Here is a 19993-nt window from a genome sequence, read left to right as displayed (position 1 = left end):
GATATCATAAAGATCAGATAAGAAATAAATGAAAAAGAAATGAAGGGAACGATAGCAAAAGATGAATAAAACTAAAAGCTGGTTCTTTGAGAAGATAAACAAATTGGTAAAGCATTAGCCAGACTCATCAAGAAAAAATGGGAGAAGACGCAAATCAATAGAATTAGCAATGAAAAAGGAGAAGTAACAACTGACAGGGCAGAAATACAAAGGATCATGAGAGATTACTACAAGCCACTCTATGCCAATAAAATGGACAACCTGGAAGAAATGGACGAATTCTTAGAAATGCACAACCTTTCAAGAATGAACCAGGAAGAAATAGAAAATATGAACTGAACAATCACAAGCACTGAAATTGAAACTGTGATTAAAAATCTTCCAACAAACAAAAACCCAGGACCAGATGGCTTCACAGGCGAATTCTATCAAACATTTAGAGAAGAGTTAATACCTATCCTTCTCAAACTCTTCCAAAATATAGCAGAGGGAGGAACACTCCCCAACTCATTCTACGAGGCCACAATCACCCTGATACCTAAACCAGACAAAGATGTCACAAAGAAAGAAAACTACAGGCCAATATCACTGATGAACATAGATGCAAAAATCCTCAACAAAATACTAGCAAACAGAATCCAACAGCATATTAAAAGGATCATACACCATGATCAAGTGGGGTTTATCCCAGGAATACAAGGATTCTTCAATATACACAAATAAATCAATGTGATACACCATATTAACAAACTGAGGGAAAAAAAAATATGATCATCTCAGTCGATGCAGAGAAACGTTTCGACAAAATTCAACACCCATTTATGATAAAAACCATGCAGAAAGTAGGCATAGAGGGAACTTGCCTTAACATAATAAAGGCCATATATGACAAACCCACAGCCAACATCAACCTCAATGGTGAAAACCTGAAACCATTTCTATTAAGATCAGGAACAAGACAAGGTTGCCCACTCTCACCACTATTATTCAAAATAGTTTTGGAAGTTTTAGCCACAGCAATCAGAGAATAAAAAGAAATAAAAGGAATCCAAATTGGAAAAGAAGAAGTAAAGCTGTCACTGTTTGCAGATGACATGATACTATACCTAGAAAATCCTAAAGATGCTATCAGAAAACTACTAGAGCTAATCAATGAATTTGGTAAAGTAGCAGGATACAAAATTTATGCAGAGAACTCTCTATCATTCCTATACACTAATGATGAAAAATCTGAAAGTGAAATTAAGAAAACATTCACATATACCATTGCAAAAAAAAAGAATAAAATATCTAGGAATAAACCTACCTAAGGAGACAAAAGACCTGTATGCAGAAAATTATAAGACACTGATGAAAGAAATTAAAGACGATACAGATGGAGAGCTATACCATGTTCTTGGATTGGAAGAATCAACATTGTGAAAATGACTCTACTACCCATAGCAATCTACAGATTCAATGCAATCCCTATCAAACTACCAATGGCATTTTTCACAGAACTAGAACAAAAAATTTCACAATTTGTATGGAAACACAAAAGACCCTGAATAGTCAAAGCAATCTTGAGAAAGAAAAACGGAGCTGGAGGAATCAGGCTCCCTGACTTCAGACTATACTACAAAGCTACAGTAATCAAGACAGTATGGTACTGGCACAAAAACAGAAATATAGATCAATGGAACAGGATAGAAAACCCAGAGATAAACCCACGCACCTATGGTCAATTAATCTATGACAAAGGAGGCAAGGATATGCAATGGAGAAAAGACAGCCTCTTCAATAATGGTGCTGGGAAAACTGGACAGGTACATGTAAAAGTATGAAATTAGAACACTCCCTAACACCATACACAAAAATAAACTCAAAGTGAATTAAAGACCTAAATGTAAGGCCAGACACTATCAAACTCTTAGAGGAAAACATAGGCAGAACACTCTATGACATAAATCACAGCAAGATCCTTTTTAACCCACCTCCTAGAGTAATGGAAATAAAAACACAAATAAACAAATGGGACCTAATGAAACTTAAAAGCTTCTGCACAGCCAAGGAAACCATAAACAAGACGAAAAGCAACTCTCAGAATGGGAGAAAATATTTGCAAATGAAGCAACTGACAAAGGATTAATCTCCAAAATTTACAAGCAGCTCATGCAGCTCAATACCAAAAAAACAAACAACCCAATCCAAAAATGGGCAGAAGACCTAAATAGGCATTTCTCCAAAGAAGATATACTGATTGCTAACAAACACATGAAAGAATGCTCAACATCATTAATCATTAGAGAAATGCAAATCAAAACTACAATGAGGTATCATCTCACACCGGTCAGAATGGCCATCATCAAAAAATCCAGAAACAATAAATGCTGGAGAGGGTGTGGAGAAAAGGGAACACTCTTGCACTGCTGGTGGGAATGTAAATTGATACAGCCACTATGGAGAACAGTATGGAGGTTCCTTAAAAAACTAAAAATAGAACTACCATACAACCCAGCAATCCCACTACTGGGCATATACCCTGAGCAAACCATAATTCAAAAAGAGTCATGTACCAAAATGTTCATTGCAGGTCTATTTACAATAGCCAGGACATGGAAGCAACCTAAATGTCCATCATTGGATGAATGGATAAAGAAGACTTGGCACATATATCCAATGAAATATTACTCAGCCATAAAAAGAAATGAAATTGAGTTATTTTTAGTGAGGTGGATGGACCTAGAGTCTGTCATACAGAGTGAAGTAAGTCAGAAAGAGAAAAACAAATACCGTATGCTAACACATATATATGGAATCTAAGGGGAAAAAAAGTGGTCATGAAGAACCTAGTGGCAAGACGGGAATAAAGACACAGACCTACTAGAGAATGGACTTGAGGATATGGGGAGGGGGAAGGGTAAGCTGTGACAAAGTGATAGAGTGGCATGGACGTATATACACTACCAAATGTAAAATAGATAGTTAGTGGAAAGCAGCCGGACAGCACAAGGAGATCAGCTCGGTGCTTTTTGACCACCTAGAGTGGGGATAGGGAGGGTGGAAGGGAGGGAGACACAAGAGGGAAGAGATATGGGAACATATGTACATGTATAACTGATTCCCTTTGTTATAAAGCAGAAACTAACACACCATTGTAAAGCAATTATACTCCAATAAAGATGTTAAAAAGAAAAAAAAGAAAAAAAAAGAAAGCAGTCAGGGTTAAGTGAGAGCCAGAGTGTCTTGTTGGGTAACAGACAAAAGGGCCCTTATCTCTTTCAAGGAAACACTCAGTCTGAGTAGCAGGCTGAAGACAATTGTTAGAGGCACAGAGAACAGGAAATTTTTGAATGTTCATCCCCAAAAGTCTGAAATTCTCAGGTCAGGGCTCTATTTGGAAACACCCGGGACACTAAGGCATAGAATGGGAACAACTGCATGGCTGCCCTTGAGGATGCTGGCACTTTGGATACCCTAAAGGCTTCGGGCTTTCAGAGGTGACCCTCTTTTCCTTAGTAAGAGGCAGCACTTCTGTGAGGCAACAGGTGTTCTCAGGAGCTGCTCTGACTTCCTCTCCTGGGCTTCCAGCCTGGTAACTAGGGTTAAAAGACAGCACACCCTTGCTTGGGATACACAGGGTCTAATAGGGGAGGAAAGTAACTCTACACCAGGACGTTTTCAGAATGAGCACATACTGACAGGAAACAAGAACACCCCTGCAACTGGATTTGGGGCATACTCGATCAAGAGAGATATAGCAGAATGTAAAACTAGATGGAAAATTTCAACTTGGGGGTACTTTCTTAGGATGTGGGGTTTATTACCCTTGCAAGGACCCTAGGAGTTAGCACAAACTCACTGCTAGGGTGGGTCTTTTAAGCCTGAAAACAATCATGGCTAATGCTCAGAAAAGTGAAAATACTTAGGTTGTCCTGGAAGAAGGTAGAGAAAGAAGGAGGGAATGGACATTTAAAAAACATATCATATAAGGGCAGGAGACCCATCAGAGAAATAGGTTCAGTGGGAGGATAGAGAGGACACAACACTCAAAGCCATCATAAAAAGTCTAGTGACATGGGCACCAGCAACGCTGAGAAGTAAGTTTAATGGTGGCTCTCTCTCCTCTGCACACCACAGTTGATGGTAGCAAAGATAGTTAGAGCTATGAGCTCATTAATATCTATGGGGATAATGGGGCCATAGTAGAGACCAGGTGGAAGCACTTAACCACAAGTCAGAAGACTGAAATTACTCTAAAAACTAGCAAAAATTAAAAGGTCTTGGCCCACAGGGAATTGTAAAGATTAATAAGATATTGTGTCCCAAGGGCCAAAATAGATGGGCAGCCAGCAAGACTTTGCTTACAATGTATGAGAACAAGGCAAGAGATTGGAACCAAGATGGCGGAGTAGAAGGACGTGCTCCCACTCCCTCTTGCAAGAACACCAGAATCACAACTAGCTGCTGGACAATCATCGACAGGAGGACACTGGAACTCACCAAGAAGGATACCCCACATTCAAAGACAAAGGAGAAGCCACAATGAGACGGTAGGAGGGGCGCAATCACAGTAAAATCAAATCCCATAACTGATGGGTGGGTGACTCACAGACTGGAGAACACTTATACCGCAGAAGTCCACTCACTGGAGTGAAGGTTCTGAGCCCCACATGAGGCTCCCCAACCAGAGGTTCCAGCAACGGGAGGAGGAATTCCTGGAGAATCAGACTTTGAAGGCTAGTGGGATTTGATTGCAGGACTTTGACAGGACTGGGGGAAACAGAGACTCCACATTTGGAGGGCACACACAAAGTAGTGTGCACATCAGGACCCAGGGGAAGGAGCAGTGACCCCAAGGGAGACTGAGCCAGACCTACCTGCTAGTGTTCGAGGATCTTCTGCAGAGGCAGGGGGTGGCTGTGGCTCACCGTGAGGACAAGGACACTGGCAGCAGAAGTTCCAGGAAGTACTCCTTGGCGTGAGCCCTCCCAGAGTCTGCCATTAGCCCCACCAAAGAGACCAGGTAGGCTCCAGTGTTGGGTTACCTCGGGCCAAACAACCAACAGGGAGGTAACCCAGTCTGACCCATGAGCAGTCAACAAGATTAAAGTTTTACTGAGCTCTGCCCACCAGATAACAGTCAGCTCTACCCACCACCAGTCCCTTCCATCAGGAAACTTGCACAAGCCTCTAGGATAGCCATGTCCACCAGAGGGCAGACAGCAGAAGCAAGAAGAACTACAATCCTGCAGTCTGTGGAACAAAAAACACATTCACAGAAAGATAGACAAGATGAAAAGGCAGAGGGCTATATACCAGATGAAGGAACAAGATAAAACCCCAGAAAAACAACTAAATGAAGTGGAGATAGGCAACCTTCCAGAAAAAGGATTCAGAATAATGATAGTGAAGATGATCCAGGACCTCAGAAAAAGAATGGAGGCAAAGATCGAGAAGATGCAAGAAATGTTTAACAAAGACCTAGAAGAATTAAAGAACAAACAAACAGAGATGAACAATACAATAACTGAAATGAAAAGTACACTAGAAGGAATCCATAGCAGAATAACTGAGGCAGAAGAACGGATAAGTGACCTGGAAGACAGAATGGTGGAATTCACTGCTGTGGAACAGAATAAACAAAAAAGAATGAAAAGAAATGAAGACAGCCTAAGAGACCTCTGGGACAACATTAAACGCAACAACATTCGCATTATACGGGTCCCAGAAAGAGAAGAGAGAGAGAAAGGACCAGAGAAAATATTTGAAGAGATTATAGTGGAAAACTTCCCTACCATGGGAAAGGAAATAGCCACCCAAGTCCAGGAAGTGCAGAGAGTCCCATACAGGATAAACCCAAGGAGAAACACGCCGAGACACATAGTAATCAAATTGGCAAAAATTAAAGGCAAGGGAAAAATGACAAATAACATACAAGGGAACTCCCATAAGGTTAACAGCTGATTTCTCAGCAGAAACTCTACAAGCCAGAAGGGAGTGGCATGATATACTTAAAGTGATGAAAGGGAAGAACCTACAACCAAGATTACTCTACCCGGCAAGGATCTCATTCAGATTCGATGGAGAAATCAAAAGCTTTACAGACAAGCAAAAGCTAAGAGAATTCAGCACCACCAAACCAGCTCTACAACAAATGCCAAAGGAACTTCTCTAAGTGGGAAACACAAGAGAAGAAAAGGACATACAAAAACAAACCCAAAACAATTAAGAAAATGGTCATAGGCACATACATATCGATAATTACCTTAAACGTGAATAGATTAAATGCTCCAACAAAAAGACACAGGCTTGCTGAATGGATACAAAAACGAGACCCATATATATGCTGTCTACAAAGACCCACTTCAGACCTAGGGACACATACAGACGGAAAGTGAGGGGATGGAAAAAGATATTCCATGCAAATGGAAATCAAAAGAAAGCTGGAGTAGCAATACTCATATCAGACAAAATAGAAATTAAAATAAAGAATGTTACAAGAGACAAGGAAGGACACTACATAATGATCAAGGGATCAATCCAAGAAGAAGATATAACAATTATGAATATATGTGCACCCAACATAGGAGCACCTCAATACATAAGGCAACTGCTAACAGCTCTAAAAGAGGAATTCGACAGTAACACAATAATAGTGGGGGACTTTAACACCTCACTTACACCAATGGACAGATCATCCAGACAGAAAATTAATAAGGAAACACAAGCTTTAAATGACACAATAGACCAGATAGTTTTAATTGATATTTATAGGACATTCAATCCAAAAACAGCAGATTACACTTTCTTCTCAAGTGCGCACGGAACATTCTCTGGGATAGATCATATCTTGGGTTACAAATCAAGCCTCAGTAAATTTAAGAAAACTGAAATCATATCAAGCATCTTTTCTGACCGGAACACTATGAGATTAGAAATGAATTACAGGGAAAAAAACGTCAAAAACACAAACACATGGAGGCTAAACAATACGTTTCTAAATAATCAAGAAATCACTGAAGAAATCACAGAGGAAACCAAAAAATACCTAGAGACAAATGACAATGAAAACACGACAATCCAAAACCTATGGGATGCAGCAAAAGCAATTCTAAAAGGGAAGATTATAGCTATACAAGCCTACCTCAAGAAACAAGAAAAATCTCAAATAAACAATCTAACCTTACACCTGAAGGAACTAGAGAAAGAAGAGCAAATAAAATCCAAACTTAGCAGAAGGAAAGATATCATAAACATCAGAGCAGAATAAATGAAATAGAAACAAAGAAAACAGTAACAAAGATCAATAAAACTAAAAGCTGGTTCTTTAAGAAGATAAACAAAATTGATAAACCATTAGCCAGACTCATCAAGAAAAAGAGGGAGAGGACTCAAATCAATAAAATTGGAAATGAAAAAGGAGAAGTTACAACAGACACCGCAGAAATACAAAGCATCCTAAGAGACTACTACAAGCAACTCTATGCCAATAAAATGGACAACCTGGAAGAAATGGACAAATTCTTAGAAAGGTATAACCTTCCAAGACTGACCCAGGAAGAAATAGAAAATATGAACAGACCAATCACAAGTATTGAAATTGAAACTGTGATTAAAAATATTCCAACAAACAAAAGTCCAGGACCAGATGGCTTCACAGGTGAATTCTATCAAACATTTAGAGAAGAGCCAACACCCATCCTTCTCAAACTCTTCCAAAAATTGCAGAGGAAAGAACACTCCCAAACTCATTCTATGAGGCCACCATCACCCTGATACCAAAACCAGACAAACATACTACAAAAAAAGAAAATTACAGACCAATATCACTGATGAATATATATGCAAAAATCCTCAAAAAAATACTAGCAAACAGAATCCAACAACACATTAAAAGGATCATACACCACAATCAAGTGGAATTTATCCCAGGGATGCAAGGATTCTTCAATATATGCAAATCAATCAATGTGATACACCATATTAACAAATTGAAGAATAAAAACCATATGATCATCTCAATAGACGCAGAAAAAACTTTTGACAAAATTCAACACCTATTTATGATAAAAACTCTCCAGAATGTGGGCACAGAGGGAACCTACCTCAACATAATAAAGGCAATATATGACAAACCCACAGCAAACATCATTCTCAATGGTGAAAAACTGAAAGCATTTCTTCTAAGATCAGGAACAAGACAAGGATGTCCACTCTCACCACTATTATTCAACATAGTTTTGGAAGTGTTAGCCACGGCAATCAGAGAAGAAAAAGAAATAAAAGGAATCCAAATTGGAAAAGAAGTAAAACTGTCACTGTTTGCAGATGACATGATACTATACATAGAGAATCCTAAAGATGCCACCAGAAAACTGCTAGAGTTAATCAATGAATTTGGTAAAGTTGCAGGATACAAAATTAATGAGCAGAAATCTCTTGCATTCCTATACAATAATGATGAAAAATCTGAAAGAGAAAGTAATGAAACACTCCCATTTACCACTGCAACAAAAAGAATAAAATACCTAGGAATAAACCTACCTAGGGAGACAAAAGACCTGTATGCAGAAAACTATAAGACACTGGTGAAAGAAATTAAAGATGATACAAACAGATGGAGAGATATACCATGTTCTTGGATTGGAAGAATCAATATTGTGAAAATGACTATACTACCCAAAGCAATCTACAGATTCAATGCAATCCCTATCAAATTACCAATGGCATTTTTTACAGAACTATAACAAAAAAACTTAAAATGTGTATGGAGACACAAAAAACCCCAAAGAGCCAAAGCTATCTTGAGGGGAAAAAACGGAGCTGGAGGAAACAGACTCCCTGACTACAGACTATACTACAAAGCTTCAGTATTCAAGACAATATGATACTGGCACAAAAACAGAAATATAGATCAATGAAACAAGATAGAAAGCCCAGAGATATACCCATGCACCTATGGTCAACTAATCTATGACAAAGGAGGCAAGGATATACAATGGAGAAAAGACAGTCTCTTCAATAAGTGGTGCTGGGAAAACTGGACAGCTACATGTAAAAGAATGAAATTAGAACACTCCCTAACACCATACACAAAAATAAACTCAACATGGATTAAAGCCCTAAATGTAAGACTGGACACTATAAAACTCTTAGAGGAAAACATAGGAAGAACACCCTTTGACATAAATCACAGCAAGATCTTTTTGATCCACCTCATAGAATAATGGAAATAAAAACAAAAATAAACAAATGAGATCTAATGAAATTTCAAAGCTTTTGCACAGCAAAGGAAACCATAAACAAGATGAAAAGACAACCCTCAGAATAGGAGAAAATATTTGCAAATGAAGCAACTGACAAAGGATTAATCTCCAAAATATATAAACAGCTCATGCAGCTCAATATTAAAGAAACAAACAACCCAATCCAAAAATGGGCAGAGGACCTAAATAGACATTTCTCCAAAGAAGACATACAGATGGCCAAGAAGCACATGAAAAGCTGCTCAACATCACTAATTATTAGAGAAATGCAAATCAAAACTACAATGAGGTATCACCTCACACCAGTTAGAATGGGCGTCATCAGAAAATCTACAAACAAATGCTGGAGAGGGTGTAGAGAAAAGGGAACCCTCTTGCACTGCTGGTGGGAATGTAAATTGATACAGCCACTATGGAGAACAACATGGAGGTTCCTTAAAGAACTAAAAATAAAATTACTATATGATCCAGCAATCCCACTACTGGGCATATACCCAGAGAAAATCATAATTCAAAAAGACATATGTACCCCAATGTTCATTGCAGCACTATTTACAATAGTCAGGTCATGGAAGCAACCTAAAGGCCCATCGACAGACGAATGGATAAAGAAGATGTGGTCCATATATACAATGGAATATTACTCAGCCATAAAAAGGAACGAAGTTGAGTCATTTGTTGAGACGTGGATGGATCTAGCGACTGTCACACAGAGTGAAGTAAGTCAGAAAGAGAAAAACAAATATCGTATGTTAACGCATATATGTGGAACCTAGAAAAATGGTACAGATGAACCGGTTTGCAGGGCAGAAATTGAGACACAGATGTAGAGAACAAAGGTATGGACACCAAGGGGGGAAAGCGGCAGGGGGGTGGGGGTGGGGAGGTGTGATGAATTGGGCGATTGGGATTGACATGTATACACTGATCTGTATAAAATTGATGACTAATAAGAACCTGCTGTACAAAAATATAAATAAAATTAAATTTAAAATTTTTTTTAAATTAAAAATTAAAAACTTTTAAAAAAAGAACAAGGCAAGAATGGAGTGTTAGAAAGCTGAGGATGTTCACTCCAGTAAAGTCAGTCTCTTGCTCATTTCCCAGACCTATGCCAATGTTCAGGTCCTGGACTCATTACCTAAAGAGGTACCTGATCCCTAAGTGGAAGAATTACAAAAAGAACAAAAAAAAAAGTATATTATATATCCTGAAGATTTCCTGATATCTTCCTTAAAGATACTGGCTACATAGGCAATTTTATACTAAAGAAGAGGGGAATACCAAGACATTGAAGGTTAACAAACAGAGTTTGAGTTGACATTGTTACTCAGAAATAAAAAGCATGGTTATGGTCCCCTCGGTTAGAGCTGGGGCTCTACTCTACGTAGCAGAGGCCAGTTAGTAAATGGAGTCCTGGACAAAGCCAGTGCTCAGTCACTTAATGCATAATTAGAATGACTATTCTTGGTAGTTGAAGTAACTACCTGTGTTCCTGGCCTGTGAAGTAAGAGCCAAAGAGTGGGGAAGGCAAAATAGCCTCTAACACTTCTCTCAACCAAGAGAGCAAAAAATGCTTCCCAGGTGCATGGTATAGAATTTGGCAAGTGTGTTGTTTTCCACTCTAGTTATAAAAGATCAGAAGCTGTTTCCATTAACAGGGGATGGGCAATAGTTTTCATACATGGTTTGCCTCAGGGGCATGTTAACTCTTTTTTTCATGTGCCATAGTATAGTTCTAAGAGATGACTGGGCATCCCGTGGACCACCACCTTGATCCACCAATGGCATCATGTTGACTGGGCAAAATGAGCTAGAGGTGTTTAGTACAATAGAGGCCTTAGTAAGACACATATGCTCCAGAGGGTAGGAGACAGATCCTAAGAATATTCAGGAACCTAGAACTTAAGTGAATGTTAGGGGTCCAATGGTAAAGAAACATTATCAAGGTAAAAGATCGTCATCTTTCATCTTCTACCAGAAAGAAAGCACAATGCATACCACCTTGGATTCTGAAGAGAATGTATTCCTCACTTAGGAATCTTGCTTTAGTCCATATACAAAAAGATATGGAAGTATAGCCTTGAGTGGGCCCAAAGCAAGACTAGACTGTTTCAGGTCCAGACTACGGTACAAGCATCACTGCTTGTGATGCACTAGCAACAGTAGCAGCAAAGAATATGTGTGGGCCCAGCCATATAGATGCCCAATGACCAAGGTTGACTGCTGCCTTTGAATGCCTGTCAGCAAGAGACATCAATGCTGAAACCCAGATACAATAAGATTATTCTTCAAGGAGGCCACTTGGTGGCAAGTCAACCACTCTGGGTCTCTTGCATCCTAGGAAGTACAGTGGTTTGCACTGCCAATGATACATACTTGTTCTTGGTGTAGATTTGCCTTTCTTGCTCACAGAGCCTTGGCCAGCACTTCTCTTTAAGGGCTTCCTGAATGCCGGATTTATAGACAGGACATCCCACATGACATAGTACTCAAAGAAAAGACATTATTCAGGGAAAGATAGGGCTCATGACCATAGGACCCACTGGTAGTATTACATTTCCTCACCAACCAGAAGCAGGTGGCCTCACAGAATGCCAGAGCCATCTTCTAAAACACAGCTAAAAAGCAGTTCAGAAGGCAACAGTTCACAGAAGTGGAGTGTTGTCCTTTAGGATGCAGTCTATGAACTAAACCAGATCTCTATATGGTGCTAGCTCCCCAACAGGAAGAATACAGGAGGCCAGGATCAAAGGGGTAGAGGGAGGAATATTCCATCTCTCATTCCCAATGATCCACTAGGGGATTTCTGCTTCCTTTCCCTGCAAATGTTAGTCTTGCAGGATTGGAAGTCCTGGTCCTGAAAGGGGGTTCACTCTTGCCAAGGGACAGAGCAAGGGTCCAGTTGAGCTACAAGTTACAACTACCATCAGGCTCCTCCGGACCCCTATGCCCAGGAACAAACAGGTGAGAAGAAGAGTTAACATACTGACAGGAGTAGTAGACCCTGAACTGAGGAGACAGGGCTGCTCTTATACAATAAATGCAGGGAAGAATTTGTAAATAGTGGAGAACTCAGGTGATCCACTGGGGTGATTAATGGTATTCCCTTGCTTCATTGTAACCATGGGTGTACAAATGCAACCATCTTGAAGAGTACGATTATTAAGGTTTCAACCCCCTCAGAAATGAAGGTTTGGGTCACTCCACAGGTAAGCCACCTAGATTTATGCGGTTGAGAGCTGAGGGTGAAGGGAATTCCAAATAGAAGGAGAGGATGAGTAACAGTTGTGGCTCTATGAGGAATTTCAGAAACTGGGGCTGTAGAGCTCATCCTTCCCTCCTTTCAATTTTGCCCTTAGCAAGACAGGCCCATGGGAACTATGGAGGAACTGCTCCTAAAATCCGAAGGAGACCTCTGCAATGCAAGAATGCATTGTGGTGGCCATAACCAATATTCTTTTCAGATCTGACTGCAGGGAGCATATTTGACTGATAGCCTCAGTCATTTTGCTATGGAGTTTATGGTATTGCCTAAGCCCTAGTTATGGGTTGTTTCCAACCAATGGGTGAGCACAGCACTAATAAGATAGGTCTATTGCAGTGCAATACTAATTTCTTCATGAGTTCCATTGACTCAAGACGTACCTTCAGCTTTGCCAAAGTGGTCTTAGAGATACACTAAAGTCTAAGACCTTCCTTCTCTTCTTTCCTCCCTCCCTCCCAGATCAGATTTGCATTGTGATTTCATGGCTCTTCCAGCCTCAGAATTCCTCTTTGTCTTACTTCATGAGCATTTCCTTCATGAGCCTTTCCCCTCTGTATACCTCTGACACATCTAATTTAATGTTGCCACCTGCTCCTCAGACGGCCCATTCTAATGCAACTATGGTAACTCCCACTGAAAAATCTTCAACTTGTGTTCACAAGGCAGTCCTGTGGGGAAAGCTAATACCTCTATGACTATAAACCTGATGGAGAAAATGTTCACATATTGAGGTATGGGAAAGTCTTTTTGGCTTATACATGGTTCAGCTTGAATACTGTGTGAACTAAGACAGCCTTATTCATGGCCTATTAAACACACAGCACATGCTTTTTAACCATTAAGGTAAAAAACGTCCATTTCAAAGATAAGGATAAATAACTCCCTTCCTATGGTGTTCATGTTAACACTCCTTCAAAGATAAGGTTCCCTTCCCAGACACAAGGGTCCTGCTGTCTCACTGTATAGATACTCAGTCTGTCTCTTTTGAAACTTTGAAGGAATATCCCCCTGTCATGTTGATACCTTATCAGAACAAGGAACATAAGACTATGCGGAAACATGCATCAACTGAGCAGCTTCTCGAAGCTGAGAGGCTGTCTCCTGGGCTACAGTCCTCAGTTTGGCTCAAGAAAGTCTTTCCTATTATAGGTTGTTTATTGGTTATCTCTTTCAACAAGCCCCTTATGAGATCTCTTTTCAAAGACTGCTCTCAGACCTTTGAGAATGAAAGCCATGTAACTGTCACAACCCTCAATACATAGCTTAGCGATGTTCTCTTTTCCTAACCCTGGAACAGAATACATGAGGGTCGTTCTAGTGTAGATAAATCTGAAGGACCTCGTGTCAGAAGTGTCGTCAAGCACTGAGTTCAAGGTGTAGCCTGAAGGCAGAGCTGGCTTGAAGTTAACAGGCTTTCTCACAATTCATGATGCCTGGTTCGAAGGGACATACCGGTACAAGAATAACCTGAGACTGCTGTATCCTAGCAGATTGAGGAAACTGGGCTGCAATGTCAGTTTTGCCCTGTAGCAGCTTATTTTTAAGTGTTTGGTTATGACTATTGACTTACCACTTAAGTTTTCATTCTAATTTGTCCCTCCCTCTCCCTCCCAACTGCTGTACTCAGAACAGATGGGAAAAGAGTATAAAGGATAGATTACCAACTGCTTGGCCCTTGTGAGGACAAAACTTCTAAATAGCTCTGGGTTTTTAAAGGAAGCAGACTAAAATACTCCTGGAGGTACCTCAGCATCTCACTGGGCTGAATTTTTAGTGGTGTTGACTACCAATCTGAGTTGTTTGGACTTTCTTCCTATGTGGAGGTCCCTTTCTCCATCTGTTCCCTTAGGTTACCCTATCCTCATCTCTACTGAGCCCACTCTTTTTTTTTTTTTTTTTTTTTTGAGCCCACTCTTAGAAAATGTCTCTTACTGATTTAATAGGTATTACCTAAAGGGACTTTCTCAGCCCCAAACTATAGCTTTGATATTAGAACATTCATAGCACATAGAATGGTCTTTGCCCACTTTGGTTCACAACTAACCTCAGATAATAGTGTCCCCAACCTTCTAAAGCTCTCAGGACTGACACATTACCCAAGGACATTTCTATTCCCAAATCTGCTTCTCCCTAGTGGACATAGGTTTTTTATTTTGTTTCGTGGGGAGGGGGAAGATTTACTATCTGTATTTGGTGCCTTGGGCTCTTCATCCAAGGACCTCACACACCCTTTCATTGATGCTGGGGATTTCGCAGCACATGCTCATTGTCCTACAGTAGCCAATGTCTCCAGGGGAGGTGAACTCACAGAACAGAACAAATATGTCTGAAAAACAACTGTTTAAGAAAAAAAGACCTCACTGAATTAGAGTCCATCACAAGGAGAATTATTAGAACAGACAGCTCACTAGCAACAGTGGTCATGTGTTTGGATTATGTGCATAAGACACAATAGGCTTTAATTTGGCATAAAATTGGCTTAGCTTTGTAGAAGTACAGGGGACAGGAAATAGAGCAGTCTTCCATCTTCAGTCCCATTGTGAGGTCCTACAACTATGCAGCCTCTTGGACTCCTCATCCCTGCAGGGATGTGAATGTTTGAGGATAAGAAAGAATGAAAGGATGAGGCTAAAATGAGTTACATTCCACCTTACACAGAGATCCCTGCATTGATATCCCATTGGAGTCTTGCCTTTTCAATTATATATGTCTAAGACCTATGCCACAGACCCCTAGGTACAGGTACAGTCTCACAGACCAGAAGATCACAGTAAACAGGACAATCATCTCTTTGTAAACAGCATTCCACCTTTATCTTAACTCAGTAAGAACTTATTGAAAGGAAGCCCTGTTCAATTAGTGTAGCTGGAAAAAATCACTATCCACATGGAAGATCATTAGATCCCAACCTCACTCCATATACAAAAATGAACTCCCGTTGAATTCAGAATTTAAACATGAAAGTAACTTTAATTCTTGGTATAGCAATATGGGTGAATATGTTAGGTCTTAGGGTAGGTGAGGATTTAGACATATGTTTCTTCCAAGAAAGCTAGAAAGTTTGACTAAATTTTCAAAAGTGCCTTAAATCAAGACATTGCAAATGGAAAGATTCACATTTATATCTTTATAAATTTTTTGTTTTAACTATCAGAAGTCCTAACACTAAGAGAAAAATTGGATGAGAAAACAATTTCAAATAAAGTCTTTAAACACTCAAGAAGAGGGGGGACCTTCAAGATGGCAGAGGAGTAAGACATGGAGATCACCTTCTTCCCCACAAATACATCAAAAATACATCTACATGTGGAACAACTCCAGAGAACACCTACTGAACACTGGCAGAAGACTTCAGACTTCCCAAAAGGCAAGAAACTCCCCCACGTACCTGGGTAGGGCAAAAGAAAAAAGGAAAAACAGAGACAAAAGAATAGGGACGGGTTCTTTTTTCTTTCTTTCTTTTTTTTTTTTTTTTTTTGCGGCACAACATGTGATATCTTAGTTCCCCCACCAGGATCGAACCCACGTCCCCTGTACTGGGAGCGCAGTCTTAACCACTGGACCGCCAGGGGAGTCCTTAATTAGTTTCTTAACAATGTGCCTGGTTTGAATTTCAGCTTTGTACAAGCTATTTAACTTCTCTAGACACCATTTTTCTAACCTGTAAAACTGTAAAACCTGATAAGATAATAGTATCTTCCTCATGGAGTAGTTATGATCATCAAAAAAAAAAAAAAAAAAAAGAATAGGGAAGGGACCTGCACCACTGGGAGGGAGCTGTGAAAGAGAAAAGGTTTCCACACGCTAGGAAGCCCCTTCACTGGCGGAGACAGTGGGTGGGCGGTGGGGAGCTTCGGAGCCACAGAGGAGGGCGCAGCAACAGGGGTGCAGAGGGCAAAGCGAAGAGATTCCCACACAGAGGATCAGTGCTGACCAGCACTCACCAGCCTAAGAGGCTTGGCTGCTCACCCGCCAGGGTGGGTGGGGGCTGTGAGCTGAGGCTTGGGCTTTGGAGGTCAGATCCCAGGGAGAGGACTGGGGTTGGCTGCATGAACACAGCCTGAAAGGGGCTAGTGCACCACAGCTAGCCAGGAGGGGTCCGGGAAAAACTCTGGACCTGCCTAAGAGGCAAGAGACCATTGTTTCAGGGTGCATGAGGAGAGCGGATTCCTTCCCTGTCTGCCCACAGAAGGCAGAGGACCACCTAAACAAGCTCCAGAGACAGGCATGAGCCATGGCTATCAGCTCAGACACCAGAGATGGGCATGAAACCCTAAGGCTGCTGCTGCAGCCACCAAGAAACCTGTGTGCAAGCACAGGTCACTATCCACACTCCCCCCCAGGAGCCTGTGCAGCACGACACTGCCAGGGTCCCATGATCCAGGGACAACTTCCCCAGGAGAACACATGGCGTGCCTCAAGATGTTGCAATATCACGCTGGCCTCTGCCACCGCAGGCTCGCCCCACATTCCAATTATAACTACCGTACCCCTCCCTCCCCCTGGCATGAGTGAGGCAGAGCCCCCTAACCAGCCGCTGCTTTAACCCCATCCTGTCTAGGCGGGAACAGAAGCCTGAGGACAACCTACACGCAGATGTGAGGTCAAAACCAAAACTGAACACCAGGAGCTGTGCGAACAAAGAAGAGAAAGGGAAATTTCTCCAAGCAGCCTCAGGAGCAGCAGATTAAATCCCCACAATCAACTTGAGGTATGCTGCATCTGTGGAATACCTGAATAGACAAAAAATCAGCCAAAATTGAGGTGGTGGACCTTGGGAGCAACTGTAGACTTGGGGTTTGCTGTATGTGACTGACTTGTTTCTGATTTTTATGTTTATCTTAGTATAGTTAGTAGTGCTTGTTATCATTGGTGGATTTGTTTATTGGTCTCCTTGCTCTCTTCTGTTTTTTTAATACTTTTTTTTATTCAATAATTTCTCATTTTTTATTTTAATTATTTTATATTCTTTCTTTAATTTTTTTTTCATTTTTCTCCCTTTTCTTCTGAGCCGTGTGGCTAACAGGGTCTTGGTGCTCCAGCCTGGTGTCAGACCTGAGCCTCTGAGGTGGGAGAGCTGAGTTCAGGACACTGGACCACCAGAGACATCCAGGCCCCAAGTAATATCAATCAGTGAGAGCTCTCCCAGAGATCTCTGTCTCAACACTAAGACCCAGCTCCACCCAACGGCCAGCAAGCTCCATTGCTGAATGTCCCATGCTGAACAACTAGCAAGACGAGAACACAACCCCACCCATTAGCAGAGAAGCTGCCTAAAATCATAATAAGTTCACAGATACCCCAAAAAACACCATCAGATGCAACCCTGCCCACCAGAAAGACAAGATCCAGCCCCACCCACCAGAACACAGGCACCAGTCCCCTCCACCAGGAAGCCTACACAAGACTGAACCAACCTCATCCACTGGGGGCAGACACGAAAAACAATGGGAACAACGAACCTGCACCCTGCAAAAAGGAGACCCCCAAAACAGTAGGTTAAGCAAAATGAGAAGACAGAGAAATATGCAGCAGATGAAGGAGCAAGGTAAAAACCCACCAGACCAAACAAATAAAGAGGAAATGGGCAGTAACCTGAAAAACAATTCAGAGTAATAACAGTAAAGATGATCCAAATCTTGTAAATAGAATGGAGAAAATACAAGAAACATTTAACAAGGACCTAGAAGAAAAAAAGAGCAAACAAACAATGATGAACAACACAAAAAAATGAAATTAAAAATTCCCTAGAAGGAAACAATAGCAGAATAACTGAAGCAGAACAATGGATAAGTGACCAGGAAGATAAAATACGGGAAATAACTACCACAGAGCAGAATAAAGAAAAAAGAATGAAAGGAATTGAGGACAGTCTCAGAGACCTCTGGGACATTAAACACACCAATATTCAAATTATAGGGTTCCCAAAAGAAGAAGAGAAAAAGAAAGGGTTTGAGAAAATATTTGAAGAGATTATAGTTGAAAACATCCCTAATATGGGAAAGAGAATAGTTAGTCAAGTCCAGGAAGCACAGAGAGTCCCATACAGGAAAAATCCAAGGAGAAACACGCCAAGACACATATTCATCAAACTATCAAAAATTAATTACAAAGAAAAAATATTAAAAGCAGCAAGGGAAAAGCAACAAATAACATACAAGGGAATCCCCATAAGGTTAACAGCTGATCTGTCAGCAGAAACTCTGCAAGCCAGAAGGGAGTGGCAGGACATATTTAAAGTGATGAAGGAGAAAAACCTACAGCCAAGATTACTCTAATCAACAAGGATATCACTCAGATTCAACAGAGAAATTAAAATATTTACAGACAAGAAAAGTTAAGAGAATTCAGCACCACCAAACCAGCTTTACAACAAATGCCAAAGGAAATTCTCTAGGCAAGAAACACAAGAAAAGGAAAACACCTACAATAACAAACCCAAAACAATTAAGAAAATGGGAATAGGAGCATACATATTGATAATTACCTTAAATGTAAATGGATTAAAGGCTCCAACCAAAAGACATAGACTGGCTGAATGAATACAATTACAAGACCTGAATATATGCTGTCTACAAGAGACCCACTTCAGACCTAGGGACACATACAGACTGAAAGTGAGGGGATGGAAAAAGATATTCCATGCAAATGGAAATCAAAAGAAAGCTGGAGTAGCAATTCTCATATCACACAAAATAGACTTTAAAACAAAGACTATTACAAGAGACAAAGTGGGACACTACATAATGATCAAGGGACCAATCCAAGAAGAAGATATAACAATTATGAATATATGTGCACCCAACATAGGAGAACCTCAATACATAAGGCAAACACTAACAGCAATAAAAGGGGAAATCGACAGTAACACAATCATAGCAGGGGACTTTAACACCCCAGTTTCACCAATGGACAGTTCATCCATAACGAAAATAAGGAAACACAAGCTTTAAATGACACAACAGACCAGACAGATTTAATTGATATTTAAATGACATTCCATCCAAAAACAACAGAATACACTTTCTTCTCAAGTGCTCATGGAACATTCTCCAGGATAGATCACATCTTGGGTCACAAATCAAGCCTTGGTAAATTTAAGAAAATTGAAATCATATCAAGTAGATTTTCTGACCACAATGCTATGAGACTAGATTTCAATGACAGGAAAAAAAAACTATAAAAAATACAAACACATGGAGGCTAAACAATAGGCGACTAAATAACCAAGAGATCACTGAAGAAATCGAAGAGGATATCAAAAAATACCTAGAAACAAATGGCAATGAAAACACGATGACCCAAAGCCTATGGGATGCAGCAAAAGCAGTTCTAAGAGGGAAGTTTATAGCAATACAATTCTACCTCAAGAAACAAGAAACATCTCAAATAAACAACCTAACCTTACACCTAAAGCAGTAGAGAAAGAAGAACAAAAAAAACCCCAAAGTTAGCAAAAGGAAAGAAATAATAAAGA

The sequence above is a fragment of the Balaenoptera ricei genome, chromosome 8, assembly GCF_028023285.1.
Source record: "Balaenoptera ricei isolate mBalRic1 chromosome 8, mBalRic1.hap2, whole genome shotgun sequence".
Lineage (NCBI taxonomy): Eukaryota > Metazoa > Chordata > Mammalia > Artiodactyla > Balaenopteridae > Balaenoptera > Balaenoptera ricei.
Note: the sequence above shows the minus strand (reverse complement) of the source record.